This window comes from Esox lucius, chromosome 12, assembly GCF_011004845.1.
Source record: "Esox lucius isolate fEsoLuc1 chromosome 12, fEsoLuc1.pri, whole genome shotgun sequence".
Lineage (NCBI taxonomy): Eukaryota > Metazoa > Chordata > Actinopteri > Esociformes > Esocidae > Esox > Esox lucius.
Window position 1 is genome coordinate 31,221,854 of NC_047580.1, and position 10,984 is coordinate 31,232,837.

Sequence of the window (10,984 nt, forward strand, 5' to 3'; positions counted from 1 at the left end):
GCCAGACAGACACACACGGGGCATGTCAACGAGAACCCATTTTCATCACGACAAAAGCAGTTTGGGAAACCTTCAGTGAGCGACTGTGTTTGTACACACGTATTGAGAAAGAATGACAGGAGAAAAGCAGAGGGAAGAGAGGTAGCCAGCGGTGCTCCTGCAGCTGGACACAGAGATCTGGTCAGACCGCAGGACATCTCCAAACAGGAGGGAGAGGCCCTGTTAAAACACATCCAATGTGGGGGCCGTGCTCTCCATTTGCCATTACACACTGAAAGAGAGACATTAAAACAATATGCTAGGGGGAGAGTAAAGCGGGGAGGCTCATCTGTACAAACACTCCGCGAGCCCTCCTCCGGGTTAGCGGACTGTTGCTACAACGGGAGGATTGTCCGAAGCTACTGTGTGGTCACAAAGCATTCTGGGACAACAGCATTGGCACGCAGTACTCGGACCTCAGTGAATCAGTATGCGTTTTGGCGTTTGGCAACATCTCCTCGCTGTTGAGGGTAGGATTGTACAGCCATGTTTTTCCCAACGGGCACCACAAAATGTCAGGCGTCTCCGAAACGTCAGTCAGGTTCAAGGACCCAAGCTGTGGGAAAAGTTCAGTGTCAAGGAAATCTGTGACCATGTGTGAAGTGAGTAGTATCAGCCTCAGGCTGTCCTGAGTTGAATGTTACCACCATGCGTACCCTCTGCGCTTTGTTCAGCAACAATGGCCTCGGCCACCAACCCAGCTCTCTAGGTCACAGACAATTTTTCTTCCACTGGTGCTACCAGCTTTTTCCAGTTGCGTGCACCAGCCTGTGATTTGGTTGAATCGATTATTCACAACAGCGCACCGATATTGACCGGAGTTGTCTAGGTAACTTTCCCCAGGGCGATTTTAGGCAGTCCTAAGCTTTAGTAGGCAGACAGAGTGGGATGGAAAGGGGACATGTTGCTGAGAACGTGGCGGATTCAATCCCAAGCTGCAGCTGTATATGTGCACCAGACCGAAATGATCATCAGTGTTTCACTTCTCCAGAGGGAGAGGGAACAAAAAACACCTGACTGCTAGATTTCTATCTGTAAAATGTCAATGGACAGCCCTATTTGTACATTGCAGTTTTACCAGTTGTAAACAGGTAGATATATGAACTCCTTTATGTTGGTTCTAGCATAAGTAGTCAGCACAAAATTTACTACACAGGCTATTTAGATATGATCAGATCTTTTTACTACTTGCTGTTCACGGTCAATAAGAAGTCATAAACACTTCCTGTATTCTCAACCACAGTAGCAGACTGTTGGTTCTTCTTGTTAGCCATCTACCGTTTGACAACCCCAAATGTAAATCTTCGGCCATCCTCTAACATCCTAAGCATTAACCTTTCCTTTACGTCTCCAAGTATGTCCAGGTGGGAGAAACCTATATCCTGCTGTATAGCCCATACCCTCTACGTGCTGTCAGGGAGCCGCGCTGCCAGCCATCCAGGACGTCTGTTATAAGGGACCCTCTTCATCTGCACACAGTGAACTCACCCTCCGTTGGTCAGAAGGGAAGCACAGAGTCTCATTCTGAGAGGCGCGTGGACAGGTCCTGTAAGACTACAAACTGCTGAACACCTGAACTGTCACCTGAGCCACCCGCATCCCCTCCACTCTATTGGGCACACATTTATGCATGCCTGCTCACACACACACACACACACACACACACACACACACACACACACACACACACACATTAAAATAAAGTTAGGCAGCCTGTAGTAGAGTATCCAGTACTCGATGTTTGTAGTAAATACTCGCTTCAAAACACCACACCATTGCTCCACATGTTCGGTAGAGCTTTGCAGCTCACGGCAGCACCAAAGAAGACCAAACCGGGGAGAATGCCGTTGTTTTCTAGCTGGCTACTTTTTAGCAACAGCTTGCGTAATCCTCTTCTACCATGTTACGGATTTCTGTTTAGCCCAGTGTTTTTACAGCCTAGTAGAAATGCATCCAGTGTTGCCCCTTTCCCTTTTCTATTCAAATGTCCAGTATGTTTACACATATCAGCACACTAATCCACTGTAAGTCTCTCTGGACCCACTGCTCAGTATGGCCTTGGACTTACGATAGGAGGCCATCGTTGGGAAGAAACTACTGCTTAACCAAACAGTGGCCTCGCGGAGTTAATGCAGTATGTTTGTAGTAGTAATGACTGGTAATTTCAGTAGTACTTCTCTATAACAGGAGAGTGGCTCACTCAGCTAGCAGCTGACGGCATAAAGGGGATGAACACTTATTTTGGTCAAAAGCGCATTAGTCAAAAGCAAATCCACTATTTGAATGAAATATGCGTAAGGGGAAAAAAGACCCAATATCCAAAAAGTTACTTTGCCAAGCTAAACCATTTTTCACAGGCAACCTAGCAACCAAAACAAAAAATCTGGGGCAACGGATCAGCACACATGCGACTGCGTGGGAGGCAGTCTGAACCACATCCCTTGGATCCTCCAGGTGATCTCTAACTCAGCACGTCATTCTGTGAAGTGTTTATTAAGGATCTCTGACGCTTACAGATACAGAACGTTCCTCTTTCTCCACTTGACTCTCCACCACAGGGGCAGAATGAAACAGAGCCCTGTCTTACTCTACTTCCTGACTGGCCAAGTTTACCTTTGCCTCAACCGGGTGACTCACCAAAACACTTACAGGTCTCAGGGAACCAGCATGCAGACTGGACCCATTCTAAACATTCACAGGATCCTTAAACTAGAGGGCTACTGTATCAGCGTAATAACAGATTCCATGGGGGTATATTACCGGGACCATTTTAATGCCATATATGGCGGGTTTATGCAAATAGGTTAGGGGTAAATTAAAGTGAACTGCCGATTCTATTAAATCACAACCAGGACATTGCGTTACAGACATAATTACAGGGGTACTACAGTAGAGATCGCTTTATTACGGTCTTGGATCATATCTCTGAACTTCCTAAGTCCATAAGCCCTTGAGCCAACAGACAACATTGTACATGAGGACAGGCCAAGACACATCTGTTTTAGAGAAATAGCACTGTGGTACTGGGCCTATATAATGATTGTGCCTGGTAGAAACAGTAAAAGCTTTAAATGCAGTCATCTTAAACCGAAATTGGTAGTTTGTGGTTAGTCTCATTCTAAGCAGCTGCAATTATCTAGGTAAACAACACACAAACAATTCAGAGTACAAAAAAACAGAACCCATGGAATATTGTCTTTCCATGTAAAAAGACGTTTTCCAATCATTTACTTAAGTAGCTGCAAACAATTTAAATCCTGTCCCGTAACACATCTTCACAGACAACACAACGTTTCAGAGGATGAGAAGTGGTTATTTTGCTGGATCGCCAGAGAGAGAGAGCGAGAGAGTTGTATCAATGCCAAGTTATAAATGGAAAAGCAACCAGCCGGGCTGTGACTGAGCAACGACAGAGAGAGGCTCAAAGCATCAGACTGAGCTGGAGGATCTGTTTGTTTTGTTTGGGTCACTTCCCCCATGACAAAGGCTGTGTGGTCTGCCATGCTGTACTGTAGCTTCTAAGGAAAACATTTCATTGGACATAGACCTAGCTAGCTAATTAAAAAAATATATGATCTCCTTTTTGTTTCTTTACCCTCCTGCTGTCCCACTCCCGCAGAACCTAACTTCCGCTTGCACGTTCCAAATATTTTTTTTACAATAGACGGCAGAGGTGGCCTGATGAATGAAGGTACTGTGACCTAAAAATATACCAGAAAAAAACTTAAAGGAGCCCAATAACTGGTAAATACATGCAGAACATAATCCAAAAGTACACAAATGCACGGAACTAGAAATAATTACAGAGAGCCGATTTAATTGGCTGTAGATCTACCTCAGATTTGCTTGCAGTGGTCAAAACATCACTTTGAATTATTCCCACTCGGCTGACTATAGAAACAAACAAACTGCAACGTTTTTGGCCAATATCCTATAATTATGTGGTTGGGCAGACAGCTATTACAATATTTTCTCATTTAATGGAACGCAGAACAGTAAGCAGTCAGTCTCAAAGCCCACTAAACATGGATGCTTGACTGAAGACGCCTTTCATGGCTAAGAGACAGACAGATTGCCCCCCAGAGAGCAGTTCGATTCAGCTTTAGTTCAATCATGTGGACATATCTTTCTGCAAGGAAAAGGATTTACCTCCCTATTCACCAGGAAAATCTCATCTTAGAAACACCTTAAGGAAAAAATGAAAGCTCTATTGCAGAACAATCGGGGGGGGGGGGGGGGGTCTCTCAATGTTGCCAATTAAACGTAATGCAAACATATACTGCAAACTTGCATTATATAAAAATCTATGTAATGACATACGGTAAATGTCTAAATAATGATATTGAATTCTGGGCCCATAAGCTTCTATAATTAAATGAATATCTAAATCGTATCTACCGTTTGTTTAAGTAGGAGCCTTTGGTGACATTATGTCCTCGCCAGCTCCTAGCATAACGGCTCTGGTTTGGGCTGCGTGCGTACTCAGAATTGTTAAACAGACCAGGGGAAATATTCTGGGACTCTACGCATGTGGACATTTTAAAATACCCATCCCCATTCATTCATTTGACATCAAAGGGAATGTTTGTGAAGCCAATTACTTGCCTTTGACTATCAACCCTCGGGTCAACATTGTTCAAAGCACGCAAAGATTAAAAAAAAAGGTTTACATCAAAGAAATCACTTTTTTTATTTTTTATAAAATGTGTGTAATCTTTTCTCGCGTTGTTTTTCTTAAGTTTTTCCACTACAAATAATCTAAACAAACAGGCCAAGTCACAGTCTGAAAAAAGGCCGTTTTTGTTGACACAATTATCCACCAGTCTGTGATGTAACGGGCTGGGACGGCCAGACCAGTGGTACATTCCAAGAGAGCACAACCTTGATGAGAATAACAAAGAACGTGTCAATGTGCTTCAGTCAGGTAGACATGGGAAGTAAAAATGCACAGTAAAGAAGCACGACCAAATAAATCTCACTGTCTGAGATAAAGGGGATTAAAGCAATCCCTTATGTCAGATCTAACCAGACTTTCTCCAAAGCCCCTTAACTGCTAATAAAGAGGAGAAACAGAAATTGTAAGAAGCCTAGCTGACTTCGCAATTAACTCCTCTGTACACCTACATTAATCCCATATCCATTACCATGATTGTCAGAGGGATGAGACACTTGGAGGTTGTTAGTTTTAAAAAAAATCATATTTGGACTCCATAGAAGTCCAGGGCTTAGATATGTGTGAGATTAAAGTGCAGTCATTCCGGAATCTGGACAAAATTACAATGGGTAAATATATATGACATTAGTATTGGTTCCATATTCCTACCACACAATGACTACATCAGCCCTGTGACTTCACAAACTCGTTGGATGCGTTTGCTATTAGTTTTGACTGTTTTCCAGATCAGTTGAAGCACAGTAGAAATTAATGGTGAATGATATTATGTTGGAGTAACATGAGTGAGAACGTAGTGAAATAAATCCCAGCTGTCCAAATAATTTTGGTTCCTTAAATTGACTATAAATACCACACTGACTATAAAAAGTGCTGTAAGGTCTGGACAAAAATACAGACAAAAATACACATAGATAAAAGCAGTCTCTGTACTTTAACCATATAATCCCTTTTTTAATTTAAAATATGAAGTGCTAGAACACCGATGCAAAACCAAAAGATCTGCCACTGTCAAATTCCTTTTGAAACTCATTGTAACATGACACCGTAATGCACAAACAGCAATGTTCAATCATGTCAAGGGCCCATCCAGACCACAAGGTTCTACTGGCATGTCTTTTAGCGAGGGAATGCTAGCAACTGTGATTATGGTAGCTTGCATAGCTCAGCCGGGCTCACTGGCATGTGTTCATAAAGACCGGGGGCATAAAGGCATGCCTGGGCACAGTCCTTAGCCATGGCATATCTGCCCTGTACCACAAACTCCAGTGAGAACTTATTGCTATTATAAACTGGCCCCCAACACAATTAGAGCAGTAAAATGTGACGCGATTTCATACCCCGCGTTATACAGCCTCATTCCCAGCAGCTTTAGGCCAATCGGCATTCAGGATTTGAGCCACCCGGTTTATAATAAAATATAGTAACCAAAACCTCTAGGGGGTATACTTGTCATGGATGGTGGCATTTCCAGTATACTCCAACAAGCTGAAAATGTTGGTTTATGTTTTTATATTTCAATATTGATCACGTGTGGGTCACTATGAATTCCCATTAATGCTGTTAATGCTTTGCAAATTACAGTCAACAATTTTTCCGCATCCCCACATTTGATACCCAGGTGGGGACAAATTTACTGGTGTGGCTGGCCAGCATCTCTAATGTGCACAACCCCTCTAGCTCAACCTCTACAAGACAGAGCTGCTCTTCCTCTGGGGAAACGCCAGGCCACTCTAAGACCTCTTCATGAAGATTGACAACTCCACTATCTCACCATCCCGGAGTGTAACAAACTTTGGCACGAACCGGATAAAACCCTGTTATCCTCCGCAAACATCAAGGCGGCAACTCGCTCCTGAAGGTATATGCTCTACATCAGGGCAATTCAAATTTGAACCTATGAGGTCCGGCGCCTGCTCATTTTTGTTTCTACCTCATTATTAACTGCACCCACCTGTCGTTCCAGATCTAAGTAAGACTTTGATTAGAGGGTTGCAATAAAAAACATAATAGAGTTGAACTACCTTTGAGGTCCAGAGCTGGGCTTGAGGGCTCTACAAGATTCGGAGCCTGCAATGTTACTTCACACAGGAAGTGGTGCAGGTTCTGATCCACCTGCTGTACCACATTACGGAACCTCCATCATGGTAGGGCTCCCTGCTTAAACCGTTGTCATGGTGCTTATCTACAGAGCTCTAGAACAAACCGGAAGTTGGACAGCCGAGTTGCTCAGTCGTTGCATAGTTCTGTCTATGAATTTTATTCAGTTCATGGTCATATTTCAACGGCCCCACCTGTCTGTTTTTTACGGGACGGGAGTGGGCACTTTCAGTTCTTGTTTTCGTTTCAATTCTTGAAACCCACATTAAATGCCTCTGCAGAAAAAATGATGATGCCACGATGGGGAAAACCAGTGCACATTAATATTTTATGACAATGTTTTCTTAACCTATTCCACCACGGAAAGCTGATGTTTTTCCCCGTAGCGTGTGCCTTTCCTTGTTTCTTCCCTGAAATCACTTGTTTCCATAGCCCAGAAAAAGATTAACAAATAACCAGACACTTGATCTCAAGACAAGGTTTAACCCTTCAACCCCAGATCGCCACCATTCGCCATAGAGGGCATTGAACTTGTCAGCTCTGTCCCTTGATTACTAAGGATGGCAGCAGACAAACCTTTTATTTAACAAGAGATCCGCATTTGTTAATGGCAGAACCCTTCACTAGAACAACCACAATGGAAGGAGTCAAAATGTAGAGATGGGTAATGCATCACAAGAAGATGCATTATCGTTGGACAACAGGATGTGCCATCACACTGCATCAGTTTAACAGCACGAGTACAAACATTTCAATACTTATTTCAATATTTACAGCATTTGTACCGCCACGTTCTGAGAAGCAGGACCAGAGAGTTGTCGCACTTCCTTTTGGTTAGGGCACACTTCAACCGGCCAAGCCATGGCAGATCTTAAACCACACCCACAAAGCACAAGAATGCATCATGAGACCAGAACAGCTGCTTCTGGAGTGACTGATGGGGGGGGGGGACACCCCGGATGCCTCCTTACGTTCCAACTGATGGGGTGGGGGACCCAAAATATCTCTGTGCAATCCAACTGATGGGGTGGGGGACCCAAAATATCTCTGTGCAATCCAACTGATGGGGTGGGGGACCCAAAATGCCTCCTTGAAATCCTCCCAGATCTGACAGCCCTCCCCTAAACATCATGATGGTCATCTTCTCCTGGACGTGCTCGGTAGTTTAGAAGATATTCAAAGGAGATCTGTGCAGAAGTTGATCCACTCTTCCTATTTTCAACATAAGTCTCTGACCAAGGTCGACGCTTCCTGTCCCTGATCCACAAGTACCCCTAACAAGTTCCACTCACCTTCAACTTCCATCGATCCAGTTCATCAATAACAGGTGTTTCCGGGGGTCTAGCGTACAGGTCAACACCCCCAGTCTGAGGAACAGTAAGAGGAGCATCTAGACCAGCTGTCCAGAGAATTTGAGGACTTCTTTGAGGACTTCTTTGAGGACTTCTTTGAGGACAGAGAAAGTCCTAAAATTCCATTAATGCTGATGTTCCGTGTGAACACCTACTTCCCATGTTCGTCGATATATTAATTTGTCACTCTGAGTAACATTTACATTGGTGAGCTTTGTATTCATGAAGGGGGAAACTTGTATTCCTCTCAACTAGCCATCAACAAAATTTAGAAATCCTTAAATTCCCAATACACATTTTTCCATAAAAAGCAGGTAAACGGTCACACATTATAAGTGTACACCACTGCCTTTAAGATAGCTTCCCTTAAAATCCCCTTAAATATCTGCTAATTATACAAAGCATTATTAAAAAACCAAACAGAAATAGACGTTTCAATTTTCACTTTGTCTACCTGAGAAGTCCGACTGCGCCTGCAATATATCTTTCACTCCTGTTACTTGCGAATTTGACATGGGCCTTAAGGCCAAAAAGCCAGACAGTTCGAAGAAATGATCCAAAACACACCATACTATAAGTGCAAGAGATATCCCAGCCCGTCCCTCTGCCAGCTAAGCAAAGTGAGCCCACAATTTTCAACCAATTAGATGGCGGAGTTGTTTGGCAGAAGCAAATATTTCCTTGTCGGAAACCACCCATACAAATGCAAAAGGCTTTCACCAGACATCACGCCGAAGACACCACCAGGGAGGGAGACTGTATTCCCCAATGCCAACCAATCACTCCCCCCACACTATCGCAGTGTTCTGAGGGTAATGCGATATTGTGCTCATGGAAAAAGCACTTGGACGAGCAGATGGCCCACTATTCAAGAATGTCCTTGCGGGTTTGGAACAGCAAAACAAGTGAGAGAGTTCAAATGTCATGACCATGTCCATTCTACTACAAAGTTCTCCCCTAATGATGTCACTGGGCCGGGATAAGAAACCAGATAATCAAACCCCATTATCCATCCTATTGAAATTACACCTGATCAGACACTATACCTGGAAGAATGTTGCCTTATGTTACACAAAAATCTGAAGAAATCAAATAAAATATTCTTCTGGCTTGGTTTATTGCCTTTGTGGATCATTGACTAGGGCGGGACGGATTGAAAACACGATCTCTGTATGCTCAGCGAGGTGGATAAAGGGTTATTTATGTATTTTTGATAAGGTCTCTCCTAGCCTGACCACAGCTGAAAACATAGCATATGATCCTTTCTAAATACCAGCCACTGCAGGAATGTTTGAATGTTACAGAAGGATCTCCTGCAATAGGAAGGAAGAGACAAGGGAGAGGCGGTTTGGACACACTAACTTAGGCAAATATATCCAAAGGGTTTTACTAATGGGATGTTGGCCACTCACTTTCACAGAGAAACAATGGCTTCCCAAAGATTGTGACAACAGAGCAGGTGGAGCTTGAAACAGGAGATCAGACGACCATTGAAAACCTATAATAAAACCAGCATTTACACACGCAGGCAGACCAATTCAGATCGGTGCTTTTCTCCCTAGAATGTGCATCTTGGGCCTATCAGATCATATCTGTGTGATGAGATTAATTAAATCTGTGTGATAAACTGCTCATAGGACCAATCCCTGGGAAACCGAATTGGCCTGTCTTCGCAAACGCAGCCTAAGTCTCTGTCATCAATACCCAAAGTGTTTGGAAAGAAGAAGAATGTATATCGACATTTATATAAAACATTTCGACCAAAACATGGCTCCCCTTCAGTAAATAAATACAAAAGTCCAAATACCAACCCATCAATAAATAGTAAAAAACTAACAAATCCAAATGATTACATAGCCCAATGGTTGCAGCAAAGCTTACCCGCAGTGTTCTTACCGTTGATATGGTTGTGCAACATCAATTGTTAGTAAATTACCTAAATATATCAGACATGGAACACGCAAAACGTTTTGTCATCCCCCTCTATGCCTAAACTACTTAAACAACGACCCCAAGTGGATTCATATTAGACTTAGCACAATCTCTATAGAGCGAATAAATCTAAAACTTTCTGATTTCATGGATACCTTCCGACATAAACTAAAAGTTCTACAAGAAATATCTTTCTTTACCTAAAATGTATTTGACAGTACTGAAACAATGAATGTAAAGTATGCATCTCTCTATGTTCTGATTCTGTTATCCACCATCCACTATCTGCAGAACCATTATATCCCGCAGTTTTGTACGTGTTTTGTACCTCTTTGTTTATTAGACAGTTTGGACACCATTAACAGTAATTACAATACTTGTTTAAATAGGCCAACACATAATGAAACTGCAATCTTACCTTAAAGTCAAGCGATACGATTAAACGGAGTCCTCGGCTAGATCTTCCCGGCGTTGTTCTGATAAAAGTGGCTGTGCTCCGTCCAAAATGAGGACCGTTATTTGCAACTATCCAAAAGCAAATTGTGTGACTTCTTATTTGACTTTAAAAAGCCTGCGTTGACCTGACTCGATTCCTTCCTATTGTTTAGCTTTCAGCACATCGTCCGTGTGTGGCAGATTCGCTGTCTTCGAGGATCTCCACAGCTGACTAGCCGCTTCGCACTGTCCACGAGGAGTTCAGAGGAACTGTTAAGACAACGAACTACAGCCCACACTCAATTGCAACGGCAGAATGACTATATTTTGATTACTATAAAGTAATCAAATATAATTATTTTTTGCGCAAAAATGTATTTATGTTGTCACTAAGCTGCAACTAAACTAATTCGTAAATTATTAAAATACCTTGATTAATGAATTCCTAATGTTG

The 10,984-nt window shown here is 42.8% G+C and overlaps 1 protein-coding gene across 4 annotated transcripts in view; it reads right to left on the bottom strand.

The window, feature by feature from the left end:
• plxnb1a (plexin b1a) overlaps positions 1 to 10,784 on the bottom strand; it is a 40,142-nt gene extending 29,358 nt beyond the window's left edge. For 2 of the 4 annotated variants that reach the window (XM_013136497.4, XM_029123918.2), the window contains exon 1: positions 10,514 to 10,784. The gene's annotated coding sequence lies outside the window, so the exon portion shown is untranslated. Of the gene's footprint in view, positions 1 to 8,103; positions 8,583 to 10,059; positions 10,083 to 10,513 lie in introns of those variants that run through there. The other 2 variants (XM_029123916.2, XM_029123915.2) reach the window with 2 other exon arrangements.
• Positions 10,785 to 10,984: the final 200 nt, after the last annotated feature.